At 37.4% G+C, this 13,633-nt stretch overlaps 1 protein-coding gene across 1 annotated transcript in view; it reads right to left on the bottom strand.

The window, feature by feature from the left end:
- TBC1D16 (TBC1 domain family member 16) overlaps positions 1-11,808 on the bottom strand; it is a 419,175-nt gene extending 407,367 nt beyond the window's left edge. Inside the window, exon 1 of the mRNA XM_090408622.1 lies at positions 11,763-11,808. The gene's annotated coding sequence lies outside the window, so the exon portion shown is untranslated. The remainder of the gene's footprint in view (positions 1-11,762) is intronic.
- Positions 11,809-13,633: the final 1,825 nt, after the last annotated feature.

The raw sequence follows: 13,633 nt of genomic DNA, 5'->3' as shown, positions 1-13,633 counted from the left end.
AAAAATTGGTTGATAGGCAGAGGAGGGGAGATATGATTGAGACATTCAAATTACTGAAGGGTTTCTATAAAATTAATTCAGAAGATATTTTTGAGAACAGGGCTGTTTGTGGGAGGACTAGGGGACATCCATGGAAACTGGGCAAAAGTGTGGTTAGTAAAGGTGTTAGAGCTGGGTTCTTTACTTTTTGAGTAGTGAATGAGTGGAATGCGCTCCCTGAGTCTGTCGTGGATGCTGTGACAGTGAATGAGTTTAAGGCAAGGTATGATAGATACTGTATGAATGTCAAATAGTTGTGATGAATATGATTTGGGGCCTCCCTCGATGAGTCTAATGACTCCCTGAAGTTGCCCATAATAATAGTAATAATAATAGTAATAAAAGTGTCATACACTGGTAACAACACTGCTGTATAATTTGCAATACTCTCAGAAAAAATGCCTTTCCCTTGTTGCATAAACCAGTCCTCAGCTGCAGATATGACTTCATCATCTGTGGTAAGTTTTCTTGTTTCAAGTATTTCTTTAAATTTGAGAATAGGAAATAGTCAGATGGGGCCAGGTCTGGCGAATAGGGTGGGTGAGACAGACATTGAAAGCCCAAGTTGTGTATTACCTGTTAAGTTTCATGAGCAGTGTGAGCAGGTGTGTTGTCCTGCAAAAGTAACACACCTCTGCTCAGTTTCTCTGCAGCATTTCTCCTTTAGAGCTGTTGAACACACTGCTGCTGTAACAGATTCATCTTTTTTGAGATACTTGGTAAGGTTCACACTATCCATATCTCAAAAGACAATGGCAAGAACCCTCCCTGCTGACTTTTCGGTTCGGAACTTCTTTGGCCATGGAGAACCTTTGTGCCTCCACTCCACTGACTGTTGTTTGGTCCTGTCATAGTGATAAAGCCAAGTTTCATCAACAGTCAATATGAGCCAAAAAAATTTGTACCTGATTTCTCAAAATGACCCAAAATCACATGAGATGACAGCACATATTTCCTCTTTTGGTCAGCATTCAAACATTTTGGGGACCCACTTCACTGAGAGCATATGAATGTCCAGATGTTGGTGGATAATGCCACCAATTCATTTCCTGGATATCCCCTGTCTTTGCGATATTTCTGGCTGGTTTTCATCTATCATCAAGGATCATGGCATGCACTGCATCGATGTTTTCAGATTGCTGTAGAAGGGCTACCTGACTTAGGTGCATCTGCTTATCTCAAGATGCTCAGTTTTAAACTTAGCCACCCATACGGCAACCGTTGAATATGCTAGAACACAGTCCACCAAAGTCTCACACAAAGTTTTGTAAATCTCAGTTACAGACTTTTCCTGCAGCATAAAAAACGTGAGCATAAGAAACAAACATATGCAGCATAAAAAACAAGCCATCACCTCTGTGAAAGACACAGAGGTGATGGCTTGCACCTCTGTGTCTTTCAATTTATTCAAAATCGCTCACATGTCTTCTTATGTATTCTAGGTTAAAGAGTTTAAAGACATGTTCTTTCTTGTGGTTATATCAGTTGCTTTAATATCATTTTTGTTCTACGTGTTTATCAGAAATTTTTATCCTTCCCCCTCATATTGGTTCAATTTGAAATAAATAAATAAAAAAGGAGAAATGATTATTATTATCATTATTATTCAGGTCTCCATGGAGTCAAGAGACTCATCGTGGGAGGTCCTTCCTAGGAAACAGTCTATCAAACCATTCCTTGAACTCACTGACCCTTCTTGCTCTCACCTCGATCAGGCAATGCATTCCACAGTTCAACCACCCTCCACGCAAAGAAACCATCCCCTCACCCTCTTGCTCACAGCTTCCTTTCGTAAGTTCCAGGGATGGCACCTTGTCATCGCTCCATCCCGCTGTTCCACCAAGTGAAAGAACTGCCCGGTGTCAACCCTGTAACTACCTCTCAACAGTTTAAAAGTCTCGCTCATATCACCTCTCCTTCTTCTATCCACCAAACTCTGCAGTCTACATTCCCTCAGCTGATCCTCATAACTAACATTGTACAGTCCTGAAACTATCTTTGTTATCTGCCTTCCACAGTTAATTGAGCCCCTTCAAATCCTGGGGACCAAATTTGAGAACAATAGTCTAAGTGTGGTCTGATCAGGGTCTTATACAATGGAACGATAACTCTTTTATCTCTGTAAGTCAGAGTCCTTCTCAGTATTGCAGCAATCCTCTGGGTTACCTTCACCACCTTTGCAATAGTTTTCTATCAATCATCACCCCCAGATCACTTGTCTCCCCCTACTTCCTCCAGTACAGCTCCTCCAATCAAGTATGCAGCCTCCCATCGATGTATCCCAAACTTCAAGACTTTACATTCTGCTTCATTAAACTGACACCCCATTCATTTGCCCATCTGTCTAGTTTATTCAAATCCTCTTGCAGGGCTTGCCACATCTGCACTATTAGTAATAACCCGTCCCAGGTTGACATCATCTGCAAACAACTGAATATCTCCCTGCAATCCATTTACAATATCATTGATATAAAGGTTAAACAATACAGGTCCCAGTACTAAGCCATGTGGGATCCCACTTGCAATCTTCTGCCTTCTTGATATTGACAACACAACTCTCTGATAATTATCAGACAGTCAATCCTGAATCCAGTTGACAACATCTAAACCCATGTACTGCAACTTAAATATCAGCTTATCCACACAGCTTATCCATGATAAGCTGTGTGGTTGATGCAACAGTGACAAGAGCAGTTGATGAGGGAAAGGCATTATATGCCTTTCCCTCATCAACTGCTCTTGTCACTTTATCATAAAAGGCAATCATATTACTAAAGCAAGAGTGCCCCTTAACAAATCCATGTTGACTCCCACAGATAACGTTACCCCTCATCTGCCCAACACAGTATATGGTCCCTCACTAATTTCTCCAAGATCGTAACAACTACAGATGAAACACAAATTGGCCTATAATTAGACACTTCCAGTCTGCTACTGCCCTTATGCAATGGCACTATCTTACCTTCCTTCCATTGATTGGTACCTTTCCCACAGTCAGACTATCATTGAAAAGCCAGGTCAATGGTCACTCTGTCAGTTCTGTAGCACATTCTCTCAAAACCTGTGGTGAATACTATCCAGTCCCATTGCTTTACTGACATCCCTAGTACTCAGTATTTGGAACACACTCTCCTCCTGCACCTCTAAACCTCTAACCTGCCCTATCCCTCTAGTATTAAAACTCACTTCTCCAGGATTAAATACTCTACTCCAATAAAGTGTTCATTGAACAACAACACTATGTCCTCTGCATCAGTCACTCTATTCCCATTTTTATCCCACAACATCATTCTTCCACAATCATTTCTCCTCCTATTCACCATAGCTAAAAAATTCCCTAGGATTTCTTTGGATCTTTGTGCTAATCTCTTCTCATATTCCAGTTTTGTCACTCTCCTGGCCTAAGTCTTATATTCTTCATGCATCTGCTCTCCACTCCCTCTCCTTACATCTCCATAACCTCTTTTTCGCCTGCAGTTCCAGTTTGATATTGTTTATCATCCACTTTACACTAAATTGTGTCCACTTTTTCATTCGTAGAATATAGCTTACTATTGCTGCTAACAAATATTCCTTCACAATTTCCCAAGCACTAATGATATCCAGGCCTTCCAATTCTGTCCTCCATGGAACTGGCCCAAGACTATTATAATCACCCACCTTATAATTCCACATATGTTCCCTTTTCCTTGACATTCCTGCATGTCTATTCATCTTCAAGTCAAAACCACATGTCACTCTCTCCTATGACCAAATCCAAAACTCTTGAACCTCTTGTTCCCTCTATTACATGTTGCCTAAGACATCTGTCCCTCAAGAATTCTAGAAATTCCATTCCCTTATCACCACATGCATATTCCTATTCACAACTTATACTGCTGCAGTTAAAATCTCTCATAACAATAATTTTTCTTGCACTTGCCAAGCCTCAACTGCCTTAACATCTCCTGCTCCTTGGCTTGTAGCAACACCCTACCAAATATCCTGTCTTGCCCACTTCCACCTCACACCATATGCTTTCAAAACCATTAGTGTCACTGCCTTCCAAAGCCTCCACTCTTAGAGGACATAAGTCATCACTTATCATAAGCAGTACTCCACCACCACATTTTCCCTTCCTATCCTGCCAAAAAATGCTGTACCCTGCTACCTCCATTACTGTTATTATATCATCTTCCGTCAACCACATATCAGAGATCCCAATAGTCTTGGCAAGGCTGATGCTATCAGCACCACCAATTTATCTCCTTTATTCTGGATACTCCTGGCATTAGTATAAAGCATAAAAATGTCACTGCTTCTATACCTATCATTATCCCTTCCAGACTCCACTTGACTCAGTGTTACCTAATGTCGTCCCCCATCCCACAAGAGGCCACCCCCTGCTACCATCCATCCTGGGAATTCTAGTTTCCCTGCATTGACACACTGACTCGTTCAGAAAACAGCAATCTCTCCAGATGCCTACATCCTTCCTCATTCAAATGCAAGCAGTCTCTTACATAATGTTCCTTTCTGTCCTCAAATGTCCTCTAAGAATCCACATATTCGAATCCTCTCTTCTGACTATTATGCTATTCATTATTACTGCTCTTCTGCCGAGCTCATCATTATCATACCTGGGTAACACACTATCTTTTCTCTCTGTGTTTTCTTTTGTACAAAACTCAAGCATGAATGCAGATCCTTTGCCACCTGATTTACATTGCCTCTCAAGTCATTCATGCCCACCATCACAGTCATCTCATCCATCCCATCCTTTCAACCCGCTTAAATGTCATAGCCACACTTTCTATCATTCCTCCAGGCAAACACTCCTCTGTCATCCTATCTTGCACACCACGGATCATCCAGTCTACAAAACTGCTAAACCACAGAAACTTAATATATATTAATTCAGATATTTATATTAACATAGCAACTCATATATGTGAATTAAAAAAGTGAAAGAGAGGAAGAAAAAAAAATGGATATTGTAGATGTTTGGAGTAATTACTTAAAAGTCATAAATGAAGAAAGCAGTGACAAAACTGTAGCTGGAAATTTTCAAGAGAAATACAAACAGGGTATATCAATAACCTGATTGATATACCCTGTTGAAAAATCAGTCAAAAACTTGAAGTGTGGAAAGGCAGCTGGAGTAAATGATATTCAACCAAAAATGCTCAAACATGGACATATAAAAGTTTTGCAGTGGCTACATTGCATAATTCAGAGGGCCTGTTCAGTAGGTTGAATTACAAATTACTGCAGTAACGCTCTCACAGTTCATCATCATCATCAAATTCCTGTACCCTCAAGGGGTGTACAGGATATGATAGTACTACATGAAAAATTTACATCATTACTAACTTCCGATCTACAATTTTCCTCCAAATCAGTCTGTTACTTGTCAAGACTCCAACATTATCAGATATTATATTTCTATCATCTAAGGCACTTTGTACCATATCAATCCACCTATATCTTCCTCTGGGTCGTTTTCCTGCCAATCTGGCAGAGAACATTTGTTTTGCTATTCTTTCCTCTCCCATTCTATTTAAGAGACTGTACCACCTGAGATTAGCTCTGCTAATGCATTCCTGGATGCTGACAATGTCAAGTTCTTTCCTAATATCCTCATTTTTAATACGATATTGCCATTGATGCCATCTGTTCAAGACTCTAATCTTTCTCAGGACTCTCATATCTGTGGTCTCTAGTCTTTGGTCAAGTGTTTTACTTCTGACCCAGCTCTCAGATCCATAAGTTAAAACTGGTTTGAACACAGTCTTGTATACAGCTAATTTAGTGTTCCCACTAATTTCTCTCTTATTCCATATGAATTTATTCAGTTGACTTCCCACCATACCAGCTTTGCTGATTCTGTTGTCTATTTATATATTTAATTTACCATCTTCAGTAAAAATCGTGCCTAAGTAGCTGAAATGTTTTACTTGTTCCACAGGTTCTCCATTCACAACACAGTTGACATTTTCAATGATTCTGCCTATTTTCATTGTCTTTGTCTTTTTATTGCTGACCTTCATACCATATCTATTACAACAGCTATTCAATTTAGTCAGAGAATCTTGCAGACTTGTAGCAGATTTATTTAGAAGTATAACATCATCTGCATAAAGCAAAGAGCTGACATTAACATCTCCAATTTTGATATAATGTTTAACACCACTTTCCTTCATAATGTGATCCATATAGATAATGAATAACAGAGGGGATAATGTACATCCTTGTCTCACACCAGATTTAACATCAAACCATCTTCCTGTACTTCCTTCAATTCTAAATGCTGACTTACAACTCAAATAAAGACTAAGTATTGCTTGATATAATGCCCCATTGACACCATATAACTGCAGCATATTGAATAGCTTCTCTCTTGGCACCTTGTCATATGCCTTTTCCAAATCGACAAAACTTAAATACAGATCTTTGTTATATTCCCATGCTTTCTCGACTATTTGTCGTAAAGTGAAGATCTGATCCTGACAGCCTCTATTTGGCCTGAATCCAGCTTGTTCTTCACCAAGCTTTTCTTCCACAATTCTTCTCAACCGTTTCTCAAGTATACTTGCATAGATCTTTCCAGGAACACTCAGTAGGGAAATACCTCTGTAATTCTCACATGCAGTTTTATTTCCCTTTTTATATGTGGGTACTATGAGAGCTCTACTCCAATCATCGGGAATTCGTCCCTCAGTCCAGGCTTTCTGGACTATGCAGTGCAGCCACTGTAAGACTCTTATACCACCATACTTCAGCATTTCTGGTCGAATATCATCTACTCCTGCTGCCTTTCCACATTTCAAGCCTTTGATGGCTTTTTCTACTTCAAGTATGGATATGTATTCCTGACTGTATGCCTGGTCAGTGTTTTTTATCACTGTGCTGTCATCACTGCTCGTTTCGTTTAGCAGTTTTTCAAAGTAATTACTCCATACTTCAAGATATCTTTTTCTCCTGTTTTCATGTCACCTTTATCATCTCTAACTCCTTTTACAGCACTCTTTCCTCCATTCCTAAGCTTCTTCAACAACCTCCAGAATATTTTGCCACCTTCTTGATATTTATTTTCTATATTCTTGCCAAAGTCCTCCCATGACTTTTGTTTAGCTAGTTTTACACACTGTTTAGCTTTCTTACATTTGTCTCTGCATTCTGTAAGACTAAAAGCTGACTTATTTGCCAGGAACGTTTGATATGATTTCTTCTTTTCCTTCACTGCCTCTTTAACTTCCTGTGTCCACCAGGGAGTTCTGATTTTTTTATCCTTACACACAACCTCACCACATGCCTCTCTGGCAGAATCAATCAATGTTTTCTTCAGAGTTTGCCACTGAATCTCCAAGGTTTGATTCCTGTTCTCAAACTCTTTCGTTTTTTTTTTCAATAATCTTTCTGTATTTTAGTCTACAGTTCACATCTGAGAGCTGCTCAACTTTTATTTGCTTTAAAACTTTCTTACATGTTATTCTTTTCAATATGAAATTCAATTTTATCCTGCTCAAGACTAAATAGTGATCACTTCCAATTTCAAATCCTCTGTACACTCTGGTGTCCTGCACCAGGGAGAAAAACATCACTATCAACAATAACATAGTCAATGAGACTTTTCTTATTCCTAGCCTCTTCTCTCCATGTGAATTTGTGCACATTTTTATGTTGAAACATGGTGTTAGTAATAACCAGTCCATGTCCTGAGCAGAAATCCAACAGATATTTGCCATTATTATTAGCTTTGCTCTTTTCTCCAAATTTTCCCAAAATATTTTTATATGTCTGACAATCATTTCCTACTCTGCTATTTAGATCCCCAACAAGGACCAACTTTTCCCTTTTCATTGCGTCAGTTGCTTTTTCTAAAGCGTCAAAAAATTCCTCCACTTCTACCTTAGTAGAACCTTCTGTGGGACCATACGCACAAATAAGTCTCATTGTCCAGTTCCCCATTCTCATATTTGCCCACATTACTCTACTTGAGACTGCCTGCCATTCAAGAAGATTAGCCTCGTATTTTGTGTTGAATACTATGGCTACTCCTGTTAGAATTAAAGACAAATTCTCTATTGAGTGTTCCGAGTAGGATTTATGAAAACATACTCAAAATGAGAAAAATTGTAGAAGAAAAACTGGGAGAAGTAGAAGTCAGATTCAAGTCAAATCAAGGTTGTCAGTATCAGATTTTCAATTTACAACAAATAGTTGTGAAATCATGGGAAAAGGATCTGTACTTAGTGTTTGTAGATCTGGAAAAGGTATACAACAAGGTGCCCAGGGAAAAGCTTTTCAAAACACTACAGTTATATGGGGTAAATGGAACATTATACAGGGCATTATATTTAAGTAGTATGTCAGCAGTTAGAATTGAAGAAAATACACAGTTTTATTGATGTAACATCAGGTGTAAAACAAAAATGCACATTATCTCCACTCTTAATCATTATCTTTAGGGATCCCATTATGAAAGAAAGTAGCATTATTCCAGATATTAGAATTGGAGATATCAAACTTAGCTCTATGCTCTATGCATATGATGTTGTTGTACTCCTAAATACATCCATTGCAAATCTCCAGGATTCTAACTAAATTGAATAACAGCTGCAGCAATTCTGACATGAAAATCAGCAATAAAAATTTGGTCTTTTGACCAAAACTATGAAAACAGGCAGGAACATAGAAAACTTCAGCTGCATTCAGAATGTCTTGTCAGGTGTCATCTACTTCCAGGAGGTTGACTACTATGAGCTTCCACCATGTATAGTTTTGTGCTTCTCTTTTACATTCTTCATAGGACAAAAGGGTCCAGTCCTTAATATTTCCCATCCAGTTTGTTCTTTGTCTTCCTCTTCTTCTTTTTCCTTGTATCATTATTTCTAGAAGTGCTTTTTGTAGGGATTCATGCCTTAGTATGTGACCAAGGCAGGTGGTTTTCTTTTACTTAATGGTTTTCAACAGAGTCCTATCTTCTCCAATCATCTCTTTTTAATATTTCTAAATTAGTTTTTTTGGCAGTCCGTGGGACCCTAAGAATTCTTCTGAGGATCCACATTTCAAAGGCTTTTAGTTTATTTTCACAATATTTTGATAGTGTCCAGGTTTCTCCTCCATATAGCAGTGTTGACCATACATAGCATTTGGACAGCTTAATTCTTGTTTTTGTGTGAATTTCCCTTGAGGTCGGAATGTTTTTCATACTAATGAAGGTTGATCTAGCAATTTCTATTCTTCTTAATATTTCCTTATCACACTTTCCATTCTCTGTAATTAGTTGACCCAAATATATATAACTCTCTACTTGATGTAACGTATTTCCTCTGATCTTAATATTTATATCAGGTATTTTCCCTTTTTCTCTTGTTACCAGCATGGTTTTGGGGTTTTTTTTTGAAGTTGAAATTAAATCCATATTTTTCACTTAGTTTCAGCATCTCTTCTAGTAGGTTTTGAAGATCTTTTTTATTTTCAGCTAGCAGTACTGTATCATCTGCATATCTTAAGTTGTTTATATTCCTGCCTCCTATGCTGACTCCTTTAAATTCTTCTAATTGTTGGAAGATATTTTCAGTATAGAGGTTAAACAATATAGGGGAAAGAACATAGCCTTGTCTGACACCCTTCTTTACTGGGAATGTTGAAGAGTCCTTCTCTAGTTCCTTTATTTTCCTGAAAACCAGATTGTGTTTCATTAATTTCCGATTTGAATTTATGTTTATTTCTTTCTAGGATGATATATAACATAACTTTTGCTATCTGACTGATCAGACTGATTGTTCTGTACTCTTCACATTTGATTGTCTTCGATTTTTTAGGTACTGGTAGGAATGTCGAGTGCTTATAATCTTTTGGCAGGTGTCCAGTTGCATATGTTTTGTTACATATGTCAGTCAGTGATCTTATAGCCTTATCATCTAAAGCCTTTAGATATTCTGCCATAATTCCATCCATTTCTGGAGCTTTTCCTGGTTTCAGTTTCCTAATGGCATTTGTTACTTCCCAGTTAAGAATAGTAGGCCCTCCAAATCTTCTGGCATTGGCTTATCTAGAGTTTCTTTGAATACTCTACCCATCTATCCCTTATTTTGTCTTTTTCCAGGATGTTTCTACTGATATCTTCAATGCAATGAGAGCCTACCCTCTTGCAAGATTTGCTAGTTAGCTCCCTAACTTTTGCATGAAGTTGTCTGGTTTTGTGCTTTTTGTTCAAAAGTTCAATTTCCTTGCATTTGTTGTTGGGCCATAGTTCTTTTGCAATCCTACGTTCTTTCCCGATCTCCTTGTTTAAGCTCTTGTATTCAGGACGAATTTTGCATTTTTTTCTTTCCTCCATCATTTTCAGTATCTTCTCGTTCATCCAGGGTTTACTCATCATCTTCTCAAATTTGAGAATTTTGTTTTACTGTCTTTTTTATGCCCTATTTAAATTTTTGCCATCTATCCTCAATCTCATCTTTAGGATAAGGATACTTGGTGGAATCAGGAATGTTAACAGTAGTGGATTGTGCTAGTTCCTTTAAAAATTTATCTTGTATTTCTTGATTTTTAAGGAAGCCAAGATCATATTTTTGTATGTTTATGGGTTTCGCTGTTTTCTTTAATTTTATTGTTGCTTTAATGACCACAGGGTTGTGGTCTGATCCAATATCAGCCCTTGGGTATGTTTTGGCTTGTAAGATTACAAACGGTATGATGAGATGATAAAAGGACTTCCCAGATGAGTCTTTGACTCCATGAGGTCTTGGGGTAATAATAATAATATAATAATAATATGTTACTGCGGAATCTTTTTTTAATCATTATATAGTCAATCTGGTTCCTACAGCTGTCTCTGGGACTTTTCCATGTGTAAAGTCTTCTAGGAGGTTGGCTAAATAAAGTACAGGTAACCCTCCTATAACGCTTATGCTAAGTTCCACAAAAATGCTGCATTATATAAATCGCGTTATGCGAGACTCAGATCACATAGAAAAAGTAGCGTTAGGTTCCGAAATCGTTTTTTTTTAAGATCATATAAACAATGACATATCCAACAAAAAAATATTTTTATTTAATTCAGGTAATTCATGTAAGTTAAGAAAACAAATACATAGTATAAAATTATAAAAAATTATAAATTGTACGTAAACTTCATTGCACATAATACATAAATGTTTTAGGCAAAATAAAATAAAGTGTATATTTTAATCGTCATCACTCTCTTCAAAATTAACATTTCGTAGATGTTCTTTATTTACGAGTGGCCAGATGTCATCATCACTTGAAATCTCTTGGACATCATTTGTATAATTCTCATTGCATACTTCAGTTGGTTTAGTTATCAAGAAGTCAGTAATAAAATCTTGCTTACCACTATGCTGCAATTTTTTATTAAGTTCATAATACAGAGCTAAACAAATATCCAATTGTCTCGTGAATTTTCCAGAGCACTCCAATGGAAGATCATTATCCATAAAATAACTTTCTTGCCAAGTCCAATCCTTCTGCTAATTTCTTTAAACTGAATTCTTTAACAGATTCATCACAATCAGAATCTTCAGCAGAACTTTCCCCACTTTGGTTCGAAGTTATCTATTAATTGTACCAGTTCCTCCTCATTTAAAACTATTTCTCCATCAATTAATTCAATAATTTCATTTTCAACCATATCGCAAAAGCGTTCTAAATGGCCATTACTATAAAAATATTTTTTACATAAAAAAAAGCATTACATATTGTATGTAACTCACCAAAAAATAAAGCGCTCAGCTTGAGATTACACACTTATGATTTTTAATGTGCTTTCCTGGCAGAAAACGAAGACAATTTTTAACAATAAATACTTTATATGGTAAACAATTGATGTACATGCGTGCTAAGGGGTATTTCCCCTAAATTTGCTACTTATAACTACATGTGCGATATGGGCAGACGCAAATTTAACGAAGATATATGAAAAGATAAAGGGTTACTATAGTTTGTAGACTGTTTTATATCGAAACCGCATTGTATAAGTACCGCGTTCAACAAGGGTTACTACAATTTGTAGACCACGTTATATCGAAACCGCGTTGTATAAGTACTGCGTTATACGAGGGCTACCTGTATTTGTTATTACCAGATTGTTTTCTTCATAGAACTGTATTAATCTTTCTTCTCTTGGATTTCTATGTCCCAGGGCCTGGTTTCCCATGAAGGAAGAGATCTTTTCTGAGTCTACTTTAGCATTTAGATCTCCCATAATGATAGTTATGTCATCTGATTTAGCACTGTTAAGTGCATTTTGAATAACTTTATAGAAACATTCTGCATCTTCATCTGGATAATCAGAAGTAGGTGCATATATTTATTGTCCAAATGGACAATAAAAATATTAAAAGGTTGAGCTGAAATTTTTAATGTAATTATCCTGTCACTTATGGGCCAAAATCCAAGTAAGGACTGCGCAATCTTATGTTTTAGTACAAATACTACTCCATTCCTATGACTGTCTCCACCTAAGTATATAATTGAATGGCTCTTTCTGTTTATCATTCCACTATTAGTTCATTTGACTTCACTGATACCAGCAATGTCAATTTTCATTGCTTCAAGTTCTTGTATAAGGTTATCTAACTTCTCAGCTTCATATAAGGACCTTACATTCCAAGTTGCAAGCCTTAAGAGAAGATTCTTGGTTTTCAGACATGAAGGATCAAGAGATACCCTCCCTGGAGGGTTTAAGGAATCTTCATCATATGCTATTTTCAGAGTATGTCTTACGTTCCCCAGTTTCTTTCTCTTCTTCCCTGTAATGTTTCCAAGAGACAAAAGTTGCTGAGGGTCCAACCTTTCTATTGCTTAAATCCGACATGGTTCTCTGTTTCATGGTTTACTACAGCAGGTTACATGGCGAGGTTCCTGTCTCTTCCACAGTGACTGGCCACATCTCTGTTTTGTCTCGGAGTGTGCCCGGACTATGTCACATAGTTTGCTGTCATGCCTTCATTACCATTGTCAAATTAAATTTTGGTCATCTACTAACTCTGCCATTCCAGTCTTCAAGTGCAACAAGGAGGAGACACTCTCCTTCACTACAGTATAAAATGTCGATACCCTCACTTAGTTTTGCATGCCAGTTGAGGCACGGTCCCAGAGGGTGTGGCCACTGGTGCACTCTACCAGCTACTTGGAGCCATAAGTGAGAGTTGCATGAGCAGTGAGGACCAATTCCACCCAGTCACCAAATATTTTGATGCGACTGCTGAGCAGACAGAGGTGCTACCCATACCTTACACCTCATTCACAATGGAGGGTCTATAAAACAAGTAAAATATTTCAGCTATTTAGGCACAGTTTTCAGTGAAGAAGGCAAGTTAAATCTGTAAATTGATAACAGAATAAGTAAAACTGGTATAGTGGGGAGCAAATGTATGTGGAATAAGAAAGAAATAAGTCAAAACACTAAATTAGCAGTATTCAAACAGCGTTCAAACCAGTTTTAAGTTAGTTATAGATCTGACAGTTGAATTAGAAATAAACCAGGTGATCGAAGATTAGAGACCACAGATAGAAGAGTTCTTAAAAAAATTAATGGTCTGAACAGATGGCATCAATTGCAGAATCACATTAAAAATGACAT

Source organism: Typopeltis vanoorti, chromosome 18 (assembly GCF_054136105.1).
Source record: "Typopeltis vanoorti isolate ZY-2024b chromosome 18, IOZ_Tvanoo_1.0, whole genome shotgun sequence".
Taxonomy (NCBI): Eukaryota; Metazoa; Arthropoda; class Arachnida; order Uropygi; family Thelyphonidae; genus Typopeltis; species Typopeltis vanoorti.
This window is presented reverse-complemented; position numbering and strand designations above follow the sequence as displayed.